General features: G+C 42.1%; 1 long non-coding RNA gene across 1 annotated transcript; it reads right to left on the bottom strand.

Moving 5' to 3' along the window:
• Positions 1-2149: 2149 nt before the first annotated feature.
• On the bottom strand, positions 2150-5536 carry LOC123094324 (uncharacterized). Its single transcript, XR_006445798.1, has 4 exons — positions 5032-5536; positions 4193-4844; positions 2971-3133; positions 2150-2493 (listed from the first exon to the last, which is right to left on the bottom strand). It is a non-coding gene; the product is annotated as an uncharacterized lncRNA (long non-coding RNA).
• Positions 5537-13320: the final 7784 nt, after the last annotated feature.

The raw sequence follows: 13320 nt of genomic DNA, 5'->3' as shown, positions 1-13320 counted from the left end.
AGGTCCCTTATGTTTAGAAAAATCAACCCGGAACACATCTTTGTTTTTCTATGCGGCAGCTGCCGCACAGGGATTACTACTGACTGGGCCAGCCGGCTGTCAGGAAAACAGTCAAAAATTCATTGAAAAAACTGCCGAGCAAGGGGTCGAACCCTGGACCTACAACTTGTGAGCGCTCCTCAATCGCCAAATGAGCTATTGAACTCCAACGTTTAATTACGAAATACAGGTTATAAGAACCATATCTCTTGACGAGATCTAAATAGTGAAAAATTCTCCGAAAAAGAAATACGCCCGTGCAAGGGATCGAACCCTTCACTACAGATTTGTGAGTGCTCGACATTCAACACAATACCTGGTCTCTACTCCTAATGGAGCAGTTGGTGAATAGTCTTCCAGTTTATTTTCGTTGGGTTTTTTTGTCTCTCCTCCCACCATTTTCGTCTGGGTTTTTTTCGTCTCCTCTTCCCACCCCACCCCATGTACGCAAAAAAAACCACCAGTCACGAAACACCCCTCGATCCGCTCCTCACGATCCCCTCGTCCCCTCCTCTCTATCCCCACGTGCGATCTTCCTGACACCGTCGTCGTCGCCGCAACCACTTGGACGCCTCCGCCTTCTTGGATCTATCGCTGTCATCGTGGATCCGCCACCGCCGTCCACTACACCACGGTAGAGCTTCCATGACACACCAATGTGTCGGCATAGGGTACCTTTGCCGACATATAAGTTGTAGCTAACACCAATGCTGACAGAAGATGAAAGAGTCGGAGGACTTGCTGTGGGGAAAGGTATTGCCGACAGATGTTTACTTCCCGACACTTTTTCAGTCGGCATACACCCTACCTACGCCGACAGATGGTATGTCCACATACACCCTACCTACGCTGACACTTTTTCAGACAAGACACACCCTACATACGCCGACAGATAGCCTGTCCACATACACCCTAGCTATGCCGACACTTTATTAGCCACGTACATCATACCTATGCCAACAGATAGTCTATCAACAAATACCCTACCTATACTGACAGATATTGCCTTTGCCGACATATAAATTGCTGGTAAAGTGATGTGCAACCAAAACAATATATATATATATATATATATATATATATATATATATATATATATATATATATATATATATATATATATATATATATATATATACGGCTGCGCTATTGTAAGCGTGCGCGTATTCTTTCTTACCCTGCGCTCCGGCCGCTTTTAATTAGGCGCGCGGGTCACGTGGAGAAGGCCACTCTCCACCGCAAAAATATTTGAGGGTAATATCATGTACAAAAGAAAGTAACACATTTAATTCTATTACCATGTGGTTGTCCGTTACGTCCTAATTCTGGGGTCACTATTCATTGCCAGTAATATATGTAGTATAGATGGTAATGGGCCTTGGTTTTTTACCAGTCAGTGAGACATCGATGGTTTCATCTCTAAACATAGTAGTAAAACATTGCCGAGACATGTAGTAACATATTACTAAATGCTCTGTAGATAGGTTGTACTTTCGTTACTAGCAACCATCTGTGGACAGTCAATGCAAGTAATGTTGTTACTATTCCGTGCAGACTCAGTACAAGTTGGTTGGGCTACCATGAGGTAGGTAGTAATGACATTACTACATATTTTTACCTTTGTTACTATCGATTTAAGGAGGTATGCAGTAATGGCGTTACTAGATTTTTTTCTCTGTTACCAACGATTTTTTTCTCTGTTACCAACGATTTACTGTTAGATTAGATAGTAATGACATTACTATATTTTCGCCCTTCGTTACTATCGATCTACCACATGGATGTAGTAATGGAATTACCATGTTACGATCAGTTTACCGCATCGACCAGGATGGTTGGCTTAGACTAGTTAGAGGAAGGGTCGGTTAGTGGTGCGCTTCACAGTGGTCGGAGCGTACGTTTACTTACAATGCGCTCAGGCTTAGTTTAGCGTGTCTATATATATATATATATATATATATATATATATATATATATATATATATAATTATCTATATATACAAGCTCTAAACAGATTCAATCATTAACCTCACAACCACAAGCAGGTTCAAGATGAACACATACTGTATAACAATGAAAACATGTTCACAAACATGCATATACACTGAACTCAATTTGACAAACACAACAATCTTGACAAAGCATAGTTTTGACCATCTTAACAAGCACCCAGAACACACAAGTTATTTGCTGGTATGAGAGACTTCAGCTAGATGGTCTAGCACCAGAACACACAAGTCGCAAAAGGATGAGCACTATTTGCTGGTACGAGAGACTTCAGCTAGATGGTCTAGCTCCAGAACACAAGTATGTATCCACATGCACAGAGTGCAAGCTCCAAAATACCCAAAACATCAAATTGTCTAGAAGACACATAAGACCCATGATTACAGGTTGGTTGGTCCATAAACACCGCAAAGTCATCACGTCCATGTGCACCAGTCGGCTAAGTGCCTGAAATTTTTCACAAAAAATTGTCAAGAAACTGGAATAAATTCAAGTTGCTCAAAGCTCATATGTGGATTAACACATATTTGATCAATAAATCCTCATGATATCATAGTTAACAATATAGTCTGTACAGAAGTTATAATTGGATCACATGGTACTATATAGAACTATGTTCCTGCGCTTGCACTTTTATCAACAATGAAGGCATTGACCATCCGAAACAGAGTTCCTACTAACTTGTAGCTTATTTTATAGCCCATTACATAAGCATTCACTGAAGAAAAGACAACCTCTTTCGCAACCTCTCTAGATTTTCATCATTACGAGCTACATAACCATGGATAGAAAAGGAAACCATGAGACATATATACACAAGCAATTTAGTGTTAACACATAGGCTAGCCAACCTTGCAAAGTTACATTATAGAAACTGTTATGCAATAACGTGTGAGCTAAATACTACTGAAACAAAAAATGTACCTAGTAGTTGCCCACTACAAGTCGCGGCCCTGGTTCCCGGTGAGGTAGCCTTTCCATCCACCATTCGTTTTCTGCTGCACGTGCGCGACCATGGTTCCCAGTGAGGTAGTCATCCGTTCTCTACCCATTGCTCATGCTGCATGCTGGTGGTCGTGGTTCCCGGCTATTGTAGGCAAGACTAAATGAATTAGTATTTTGTTTCTCATCAGGCATTGTAATTATGACAACTATATGTAATCACACTATTTGCATCTATTTTTTAACCTAACCAGCGAGCGTGCACATGCAATGCACGTATAACCAAATGAAGATATTTTCTCATTCATCCTAGTCAAGAGGCAATTATTCAAATAAAATCAACAAAAATGTATAATAAATATACCACACATTCACAACATTGCATAGCATTCACAACTCCCTAAATACTCCTTCCGTCCCATATAAGTGTCTCAACTTTAGTACAACTTTGTGACAAAGTTGAACACTTATTTTGGGACAGAGAGTAATACAGAATTGCCATTAACCACAAACTACAAAGACAACACTAAATAACCTAAAACTACAAAGTCGAAAAATAATATTCTGATTTTTTCTGAAACAGTGAAAGAATAGTATATAGTTATAATTAACAAAAACATAGTTTCTACTATATAAGCTTGAGACAGATAGAGGTAACTGTCAGGGATGACATGTCAAATTACAATGTAGATAGAGCATAATGCAGGATGTAAAAATATTTTTATATGCAGAGTGATCCCAAGAGAAACAATGGCAAAGCACTGACTAGCAGGCGCTTTTATAACAAAGTAGGATCCCAGATCAAGCCACAAATAAATAAAAAGTCCGGGCAATATAAATTATGAACGATGCAGAGGCCGAGGAACAATCTTCCATTATCTAAAAATAAGATAAGCATATGAATAGAACAAGTGGAAGTTTTGGAGCCATGACCATTGGTGAGATCTCCAGTCATTGCAAACTTCACACATATCATGACGGCAGAAAAAAAAATAATGTTCCGACAGAACAATGTTTAGGCACTCCAGCATGCTGATAAAATTTAATATGCTAGAACAAAGGTAGGCAATTTTGTAAAAGTAATGGTTTCGGTGAAGGTCATATAAGTCCATGGAGTAACCACAACAGCAACCAATCAGTCCATGGAGTAATCAAAATAATAACATCCACTACAGAGTGGTTGGGTAGGGAGCAAGAGGCAAACCTGAAATAGTGTTACCGGGCCATGGGGATGGCCTTGCGATGTTGTGGTTGTCAAACCGTCATGCCTGCTGAAGCTCCTTCTGCACCATCTCTTTTCCTTGCCTTCAGCAATCACAAAATTAAGCACAAGCTGACAACATCATAATAAATGATTTTTTCTTCAATAATAAACTAACTTGCAGTACAGTTCTACAAGCAGTTAAGACAATAAAGCTATAGGAGAAGATTTGGAACCATAGAAGTACATGGAGATTGAAAACACAAGCCTGATATGTTCTTCTTAACAGATAATTTTGATTATTTGCTCGAAAGCATACTTACTATGTCCTGAACTGAACCAAACTGAATTATACTGATTAATTCTGGACTAACAACGCTCTTCCAATATATCAACCAGGAAACAATTCCAAGATATACAAATAAGATCAACCTGAGCAGTTTACTTGCTACTCACAAGAGATACAAAATTTCAAATTGGCTTCAAGAAATAACATCATTGGTACATCTATGCCTTATGGTGAAGGGTGTCGCTAATGGTCAAATATATTACACTTCATCGAGAAACTTCAGAACACCGAAGCAAATATTTTTTTTATGGTACCAGCTTGAAGTTCAGATATCATTTTGTTGAACAACTATCCACCTGTATGACACTGCACATCAGAAAAAAAGAACCATCACATACTCTAAATAATTTATTAAAATGTGGCATTAATTTAGGGTACACGATATAAAAACTCCAAGTGTATGCCTAATTGACTTCAAAACCATAACAAAATAAGGCGCCTCTTACACATCCTCACGTACAGAGAAGGAAATCTCAGGATATTTGATGCTTACCTCGGGCATGGCGACGGCTGGCTTCGAGAGGGGCGCGGCTCGAAGGGGATGGATCCCCAGCAGCAGCAGGTCCCGTTGCAGCAGGTCCGGCAGCAGCAAGAGCCCAGAGATGGAGCCCCGGCAACAGCAGGTGCGGCAGCAGCGAGAGCCCAGAGATGGAGCCGCGGCAACAGCAGGGGCGGCGGCAGGGGGGGCCAGGAGATGGGGCCCCGGCAGCAGCAGGGACGGGGATTGGCGAGGACGACGGCTGGATGTCGAGGGGGCGGCCCGAGGACAGCGATTGTATGTGGATCTCAAGGACGGCGGCTCGGTCTTGGGATGGAGCTCGGGGGGAAGGGGTGGAGCGCAAGGACAGGTGGATGTCGAGGTGGAGCTCGGGGGCGGGGCAATGCGAGCTCCGACACGACGGCTTGACGACGGGGTGGAGCGCGAGGCCGGCGGTAGGATTGTGGATCTAGCACGAGGAGGGCGGCGGCAGCCACTAGTTAGGTTTGTGGAGTCGGGTTCGAGTTGGGGCTTGGGGATATTTTGCACGGGGGTGAAGGATGTTTTGCACGAACACCCCAAAAATTTCCCGCCACAAGTTTCCAACCTTCAGTCCATTGACACGTGTCCATCTACGCCAACACTTAGTTCGTGTCCATACACTCTACATACACCGACACATTTTAGGTCGCTAAGTACCTACCTACACCGACTGAGAAAATGTCAAGATCTATACATACCCCGACACATAACATGTTATTAAGCAATTACTGACAGGTACATCGTTGCTTCGTGATTGCTGACTCTTAGTGTGTCCACACTAATCTACCTTTGCCGACACATGATACGAAGACAAAACATAAATGCTATGGTGACAGTTATTTTGTGAAGATTACTGGACCTTTGCCCACAAAAATGTGTCACGTAAGCTCTACCGTGGTGTAGTGGTCGCCGCGGAACCCCTCGGACGCCTCCGCCTTCCTGGATCCATTGCTATCATCGCGGATCCACCTCTTCCTCCTCCGTTGCCGCCCCTCCGCCCCACCTGCCGGCATTGACCTCATCCAGCGCGCCTACCTGGTCGAGGCCCCCTACTCGTCGGCCGCCACCGCCGCCGGAGCAGGGAGTGTCCGTGGCCGCGGCGCGAGCGCGTGAGGTGCTGCCCGGGCCCGATTCTCCTCTGGTTCTAGGGTTGGAGCGATTTTCGACTGCTCTATTTTGCGAGACTGAGAATGTTGGTCGATACTGCTTGATTTCCTATTAGAGCTCCTTAGTTCTCCTGGTTTGATCTAGGTCATGCTGAGAGCCCTCCTCCACGCCTAAGCACCACCTGCACCCGATCTCCATCACATGGGCGTGGCTTCTTCCGATCTCGCCCCACGCCAGAGCTCTCCTCAGCGCTTGCTGCTCACTCAGACCTTCTTGTTACCTTGAATCACAATTCCTGACAGAAGGTGCTTGATGTAGGTGTTTGACTTCTGCTGCCACATTGCAAGGTCTGGATTTATTTTTGTGACTATACAGTTTGTTTTGTTATAGATTTGATACTTTTTTTTCGTCCACTTAATTTAGTCTGTAGCAGCAACATTTTATGTTGTTTCCGAACCAACCAATGTCATAATTTATCACGTCCACAAATGATTTTTTGACTGTAGTTTGGAGAATATTTTTGTTCTGCCGACTACTGGCGTATAACAACGCATGCTATCTATTAAAGTTTTGACTCATTTGTTTTGCTGCTCCGGAAGTTTGAGACGGAGAAGAATGACCTTGATGCTGGAGGTACAACGAGGCACAAATAACTAAATAAGCTTTCACTCATTACATCTGCTTTCACGTCTACTCAGCTACGAAATTGCTTCACGGACGACAGTTAGCGCACGACCTCCGAACGATACTAACTCCCCAACTGTGCTCCTGCATGCACGCTTGCTTTTCACGCTGCCACGTAAGGATCGTTCAGTCATCGGCCGCACGTTCGTCGTGTGTATAGCAGCGCTGACTCAGCTATAGATACAAGTGACCATAATTAGCTTTGGGTAAAAGGAACTAGCCTTTAGTTGGTGGTGCAACTCCAGGCCAGTCACGAATCCTATCCAAGCTCGTGGTATTGAAGCTGCTGGTGGTTGATTGAGCTGAAAAATAGGAGGTTTAGGTTCAACAATGCATACCTAGACTTTTATTCATTGGAAAATGAATAACGGCTCCATTTTTGCACACGAGAAATATTGAGGGAAGGAACTTTAGATGCAAAATACTGAGAGGCTCAAACACTAAAGTGAGATGCTTTCTGCTTGAAAAATATAGTCAAAAGTTGATTCATAGAAGTTCAGTCCAGATGCCAAGGCATGCTTAGCATATCATAGTCATAGGATATCCCTTCTCAACATTGCAGCTATCCAGGTTTTCGATTTAGGAGATGATTTGGAACTCACATAGAAAATTATTTACTCTAATGTATTACTCCCTCCATCCGGAAATATTTGTCGAAGAAATGGATAAAAATGGATGTATCTAAAACTAAAATACGTCTAGATACATCTATTCCTCCGACAAGTATTTCTGGACAGAGAGAGTGCATACTAATCCTTTTGGAAGCAAGAACGGAAGAAAAATCCGGTGAGGTCTCCACAAGTCAAGTTATATAACCGTTTCTTTTACTTGAAGGAATAGTTGTGGGATTTCAATCATTAGGAAGTTTGAGGGCATCAGCTTGGCAAAGTAGATGTTGTTGACATCAATTATTGATTGTTATTTTTTAATGTTCCGTCATTTTCTTTGTACACTTTTTTGCAGACACTAGCACTGTTTTACCATTGACAGAGCATTGTGAATATGTTAACAGACTACTTGGGTGTTCTGAAATCGAATTATGTATATAATATAAGTATATACTATGACATGCATTGTTGCTTCTAATTAGATACAATAGCTTCTCTCTTTTTTATTGTACAGCTGAGATCTTCATTACATTACAACCTTATGTTTTGCTTATTGTTTTACTGAAATTGGTGTTCTCTCTCTAGGTTAATGGATCATCCTGGGAATGATTTTGAGGGCATTATGCCAGCTGCTTTGATGGCAATGGATCATGGAATGGCAAACTAACAGGGCACATCGCACAACTGGTATAAATGTGTTGATATGTTGCATTTCAAGGCAGTTTCACTCATAAATACTACAAATTAAAGAATAACTACCATTTGTGTGTGTGGGGGGGGGGGATGTAGAAGTGAAATTTACTATAAATTTAACCTACGGTTTTCCTTGAGAAGGTTTATAAAATTATAAGACGTAATTTATGAAAGATCTACTTCTTGGTGTTGCATCAAGGCATTGATATTTTACTAGAATGCATATGTTTTATAAAAAAAGACAAACCTCATGCATTTGTTTTTCTTGCAACTTTTTTTGTAGTCATCAATAGCAATACGTCAAGTACTGTTTGATCATTTTTAGGGTATTGTCATTCTATTTATAGACCACTTGCGTTGGGCGAGAGGGTTCTACTGTGGAGACCAAGAAAAAGGATGGCAACATTGGGGACGCCTCAGCTGCCGTCGATGAACGCAACTCGGAACAAGCAAAGCTCCACGCGAGGCTCCCCTGGCTGCCGAGCATCTCCGGGAAGCCCAAAATGAGATGAGACGATGTCGTGGTGATAGACAGTGCCACGCAGGTTATGTTGGAAACCATCATGTTCCCTGTCAAGTTCTTGCAGTTCTTCACCGGTGAGGTGGCTCGAAAATCTTTGATTTCATGTCAATTAAAATAGTTTGTCTGGTTCTAAAAATTAATATTATCTGATTTTTTTTGCTAGCTAAACACCACTTGAAGGTACCTGGAAATACATTACTTGCTGAAGCTGCACATCCTACGCCCCAGGAGGAGGCCGAATGCATATTCCGATCATGTGATCTAAATACTAAAGCTTCCTTGCTGGATCTAAGGTTTAATTTCTCTGCCCCAATGTTGGCTCTTAGGGTAATACAACTTCTACTCCATATTTTTGATGCCCTCCACATAAATCCATCACTCTCGTTGCCTTGAAGCATACTTCCATCGCAGCCGGAGCTGAACATTTGGAGAGACCATACTGTAGCAAGCTTGCTTTCTAGGGACCTGTTGTTTCTGCAAACCCAACGATAGGTGTGTTTGGAAAAAAAGTCAGTTAGTGTTGCAATTTTATGAAAACTTGCTTATGCGGTGTTATTGCACTGGTACAAAAAATGTCATGGTCTTTTTCTTCCTGTTTAGATCGCCACCTACCTATGAATTACGACTCTGGGCATGGCAGAATGTCACCATAATTTTTGTTCAGCAACTAGATTTCATCCCAAGACGTGCCATCTCTCTAATTTGACTGTGAGCATGTAATACAGTTAGTTAATAATGTGGGTTGGTCTTGTGTCTTCCATCTGCAATTGAATTAGTCTAAGCGATCGAGGTCCTGCTAATTAATTAAGCTGGCTATTTGCTTGCTTCTTGTACCTACAGCATGCTCTCTGACTTTTTTTTATCCCAGTATGCAAGCTTCTAAGCGCCGGATTGATGTCGTACTAACAAATTAAGGTGGTTGCTTACTTGTTTTTTTTCTCAGTATTGCAAGCTTTACTGTGAATTAAAAGCAATTAAGAGGATGGAGCCGGTATGCCTACAGTTGATTCCCTGATGTTGAAATTAACTGCAGTAGCTTATTTTTCCTACAACTTCATTGAAAGTTCCTTTGCCATATCTAATTATCTAAAGTTTTCCTTGTACCATTTTCCATGAGATTAATGTAATTGGGAATACCAGTGCTTGTTTGAATCATTTAGTTAATTAATTTTTTAGATAAAACTTGTACTTGTATGTTTTAGAATTACTATTATCTTGGTAAAATGACCACAAGTGAAATGGTTGTAAAGTGATATATAGGTGAACTTATAGTTTATTCAAATTGGAATGCGGCTCACTCTACTAAAAAGGACGATGTCACTCACTCCGAGTAAAAACGGTCATCTACTCGCATTTAGCATCTGACCAATGAATATATATTGTATATGAGTTTTCTATTTTTTTATTTTAATATTCTTTATATGTTTACTTTTGTAGATCAAAGATCAAAACTGATGGCTTTTTATTGACAAAGCTTTATGGTGAACCAGACTCAAAAATCATCGGGATTTACACAATCAGAAGAGATGCATACAAAAAATTGTTCTTTATATATTTGTTGTGCATGATGATACAAAAGGTATGTTTCTATACATATTTAATTTTGCAGAGTAGGAAAGAGATGGAGATGGATTATGTCAACGTTCAAAAAGAATCCATCGACAAGGGTGTTGAGGCGATGTCATTGGAAGGGCCCAAAAATTCATTAAGATTTATACAACAAAAGGCCCGTGACAACGACACGGGCATTGTACTAGTGACCTTAGTTGTGGACATAAATTAAACTAAACAAATTAGTACGTACCATTGCTGCACCGCTGGGCCTACTCAGCATAAAATCGCCGCAATGATGGGCCTTCTTTTATGCATAGCGAGACACACGACAATATTATATGTTAAATTATCCCACCTCGCCTGTTTACACTGATTCTTACAAGTTTATATATGTTCGTAGTTGATCTTAAATATCAGCAAGATGACTAAAAACAGACAGTCAGAACCGATCATTGAAAGGAATTGTAGGCAGGAACCGCAGGCTGTCTTGGAGGTGTATTAAAGCAATGATGGATGATGGACTGGAGGATTGTAGAACGGAAGGATATTCACGTACTGATTCCTGTCGGGACATCGAAGAATGACGATGCCGAGGGACGGCTATCTTGGTGCACCACATCGTTGACCAAGTGAGGCACTAGAAAGCTCAATGAGCGATAACTAGATGAGTAATCGTCATTTTTGTTGTTGTTTTTATCCGTTGCAACAAATGAATCCTTTTGATAATGGTTCTTTTGCATTATTTGGACACTGCCTAAACACAAGCACTTCACTTACATAGCACGCATGCATATGTTCTCTCTCTCTTAAAAAAATAACATGCACGACTGGTGACAGTCGAACCACACGCACACATCTCTCTTCCAGTTCCCCACTATAAAAAATTACTTTCTTCTAAATGCCTCACCCTCCTGAGTAAACACAGTCATCGGCGGCCATTCTCGACCGACCCCGTCCGTCCGCCACGCCGCTCTTCATTAGCGTAAATTGATTATTTTCTCCTCAGACAAATCCGCACACCTTCTTTGTAGGAAGCCTTGCGGCTAACCTTATCCACTCAGGTTTCTAACGTGTTTTCTTCTTGGATGCCAGCACTGCTTTTCCCAGGTGGACTTTCTTGATGTTGCCCATGTGGTTTAGCCATACTTATTAGGCTATGTAGTGTGATATTTTTTTCTCCCGTTGCAACGCACGGGCATTTTTGCTAGTATTATAAATATGTATCGTTTACAGATCAAGACATTCCAGTCCAGGCCCGCATACATCATGGAGTCCAAGTCCTAGTCCTGTGCACATACGTATTCTAACACACCCCCTCAATCATAAATTATCTAAGTTAAGATTGCATTTGAATACATCTAACTGTCTAGTAGCAAGTGCTTGCCTGCAACTCTCTCTCTAACAAAGTGATAATCAACCTCAAAGTGTTTAGTTCGAGAGATATGTTGCTCCAAGATTGTCACACCATAGACATGCAGCCCCAGGTTGACTGACTCCGAGCTCCTTGAGAAGTGTTTGGATCCAAATGATTTCAGTTGTTGCATTGGCTAGGGATTTGTACTATGCTTTCGTGTTTGACCTCGACACTGTTGCCTGCTTCCGAGCACTCCAAGAAATAAGATTGTCACCAAAATATACAGCAAAACCTCCTGTGGATTGACAATCATTAGGATTACCAGCCCAATCTGCATCTGAGAAAGCGCTCACAAGGGTAGACTTCGACTTTGTAATTTTTAGTCCTACTCCAACCGTACCTTTGATGTATTGTAGAATTCTCTTAACCACAGTCCAGTGTGTACTAGTGGGTGAATAAAGAAACTGACAAACCTTGTTCAAAGCAAAAGCAATATCTGGTCTTGCCAAGGTCAAGTACTGCAATGCTCCCACTATACTTCTGTATCTAGTTCCATCCTCGTCACCCAGCCGATCACCATCTTCAGCTGACAACTTTTCTGAAACTGAGAGTGGTGTATCCAACGGTTTGCAATGTTGCATCGCAACTCGTTTGAGGATATCATTTGCATATTTCTCTTGTGTCAACAATATTCCATTATTTTTCTTTTTCACCTCATTGTCAAGAAAATAACGGAGATTTCCCAAACCTTTGAGAGCAAAATCACATCGAAGATCCTTGAGCAAGGCTTCAACTGCAGTGTCGGGCGAGGCCGTCGAACACCACCCTGTGGAGGTGGAACTTGTCGGGCGGGACGTCGCCGGCGACGCGCGAGGTTGCCCGGGTGGAAACGAAGGACACTCGGTGGCCCCGCTCGGCCAGGCGCTCGACGAGCTCAAGGCAGGGCACCAGGTGGCCCATGGTGAGCCACGGGAAGATGACGACATGCAGAGGCGAGGACGAGGACTCGGAGATGTCCATGGCCAACGACGGGAGAGGTCTACAGCTGGAAGTAACAAGGAACTGGGGGCGGGAGGCAACGGTGCACCATATCTCCCTGAAGGCGCAGAAAACAATGGGATGTCAATGCTGATCGATGGAGCATTAGACCTCTTCTAATGCAAAGGTGCTTAGATGAAGTGCTAAGTATATTAAATGTCTTATCAACTTGAGTCCTCAATGCATAGTTGCTAAGCTTTTGGGTGCTAAACTTTCCTGCATTTAATTAGTTGTAAACTTAAAATTATGCTTCCACCTAGGTACACGTGCTTAGCACCGTTTCTATGTGAGGTTACCATACTACTCTCTCTTCTTAACTAGTATGCCACATCAGATTTTTTACTTAGTTGGCAACCTTAGCACCTGTACACAGCGAAGCATTGGGAGAGGCCTTAGTCAATGTTCCGACGGCAACAATGCGAATTGATAGTTTGAAAGCTACCCAATCTTTTCTCTTGAAGAATAACGGAACGAGATTTCATCATCTATGGTTAAGCAATTCTATCCGATCCTTCGCTGAGTTTGCACAAGTGGCGCTATTTGGCTCCCTCGGATCCGTCAACTCCAGCTCCATACCAACTGTTACGTTTAAATCGCATAGGGGACAATGACACACAATGCCATCCATGACCTGGATACAATTGTGTTGGGGTTGGACTCCCGCGATCCAAGTATATAATGCAATACGGAGTACAAGAGAG

Source organism: Triticum aestivum, chromosome 4B (genome assembly GCF_018294505.1).
Source record: "Triticum aestivum cultivar Chinese Spring chromosome 4B, IWGSC CS RefSeq v2.1, whole genome shotgun sequence".
Classification (NCBI taxonomy): domain Eukaryota; kingdom Viridiplantae; phylum Streptophyta; class Magnoliopsida; order Poales; family Poaceae; genus Triticum; species Triticum aestivum.
This window is presented reverse-complemented; position numbering and strand designations above follow the sequence as displayed.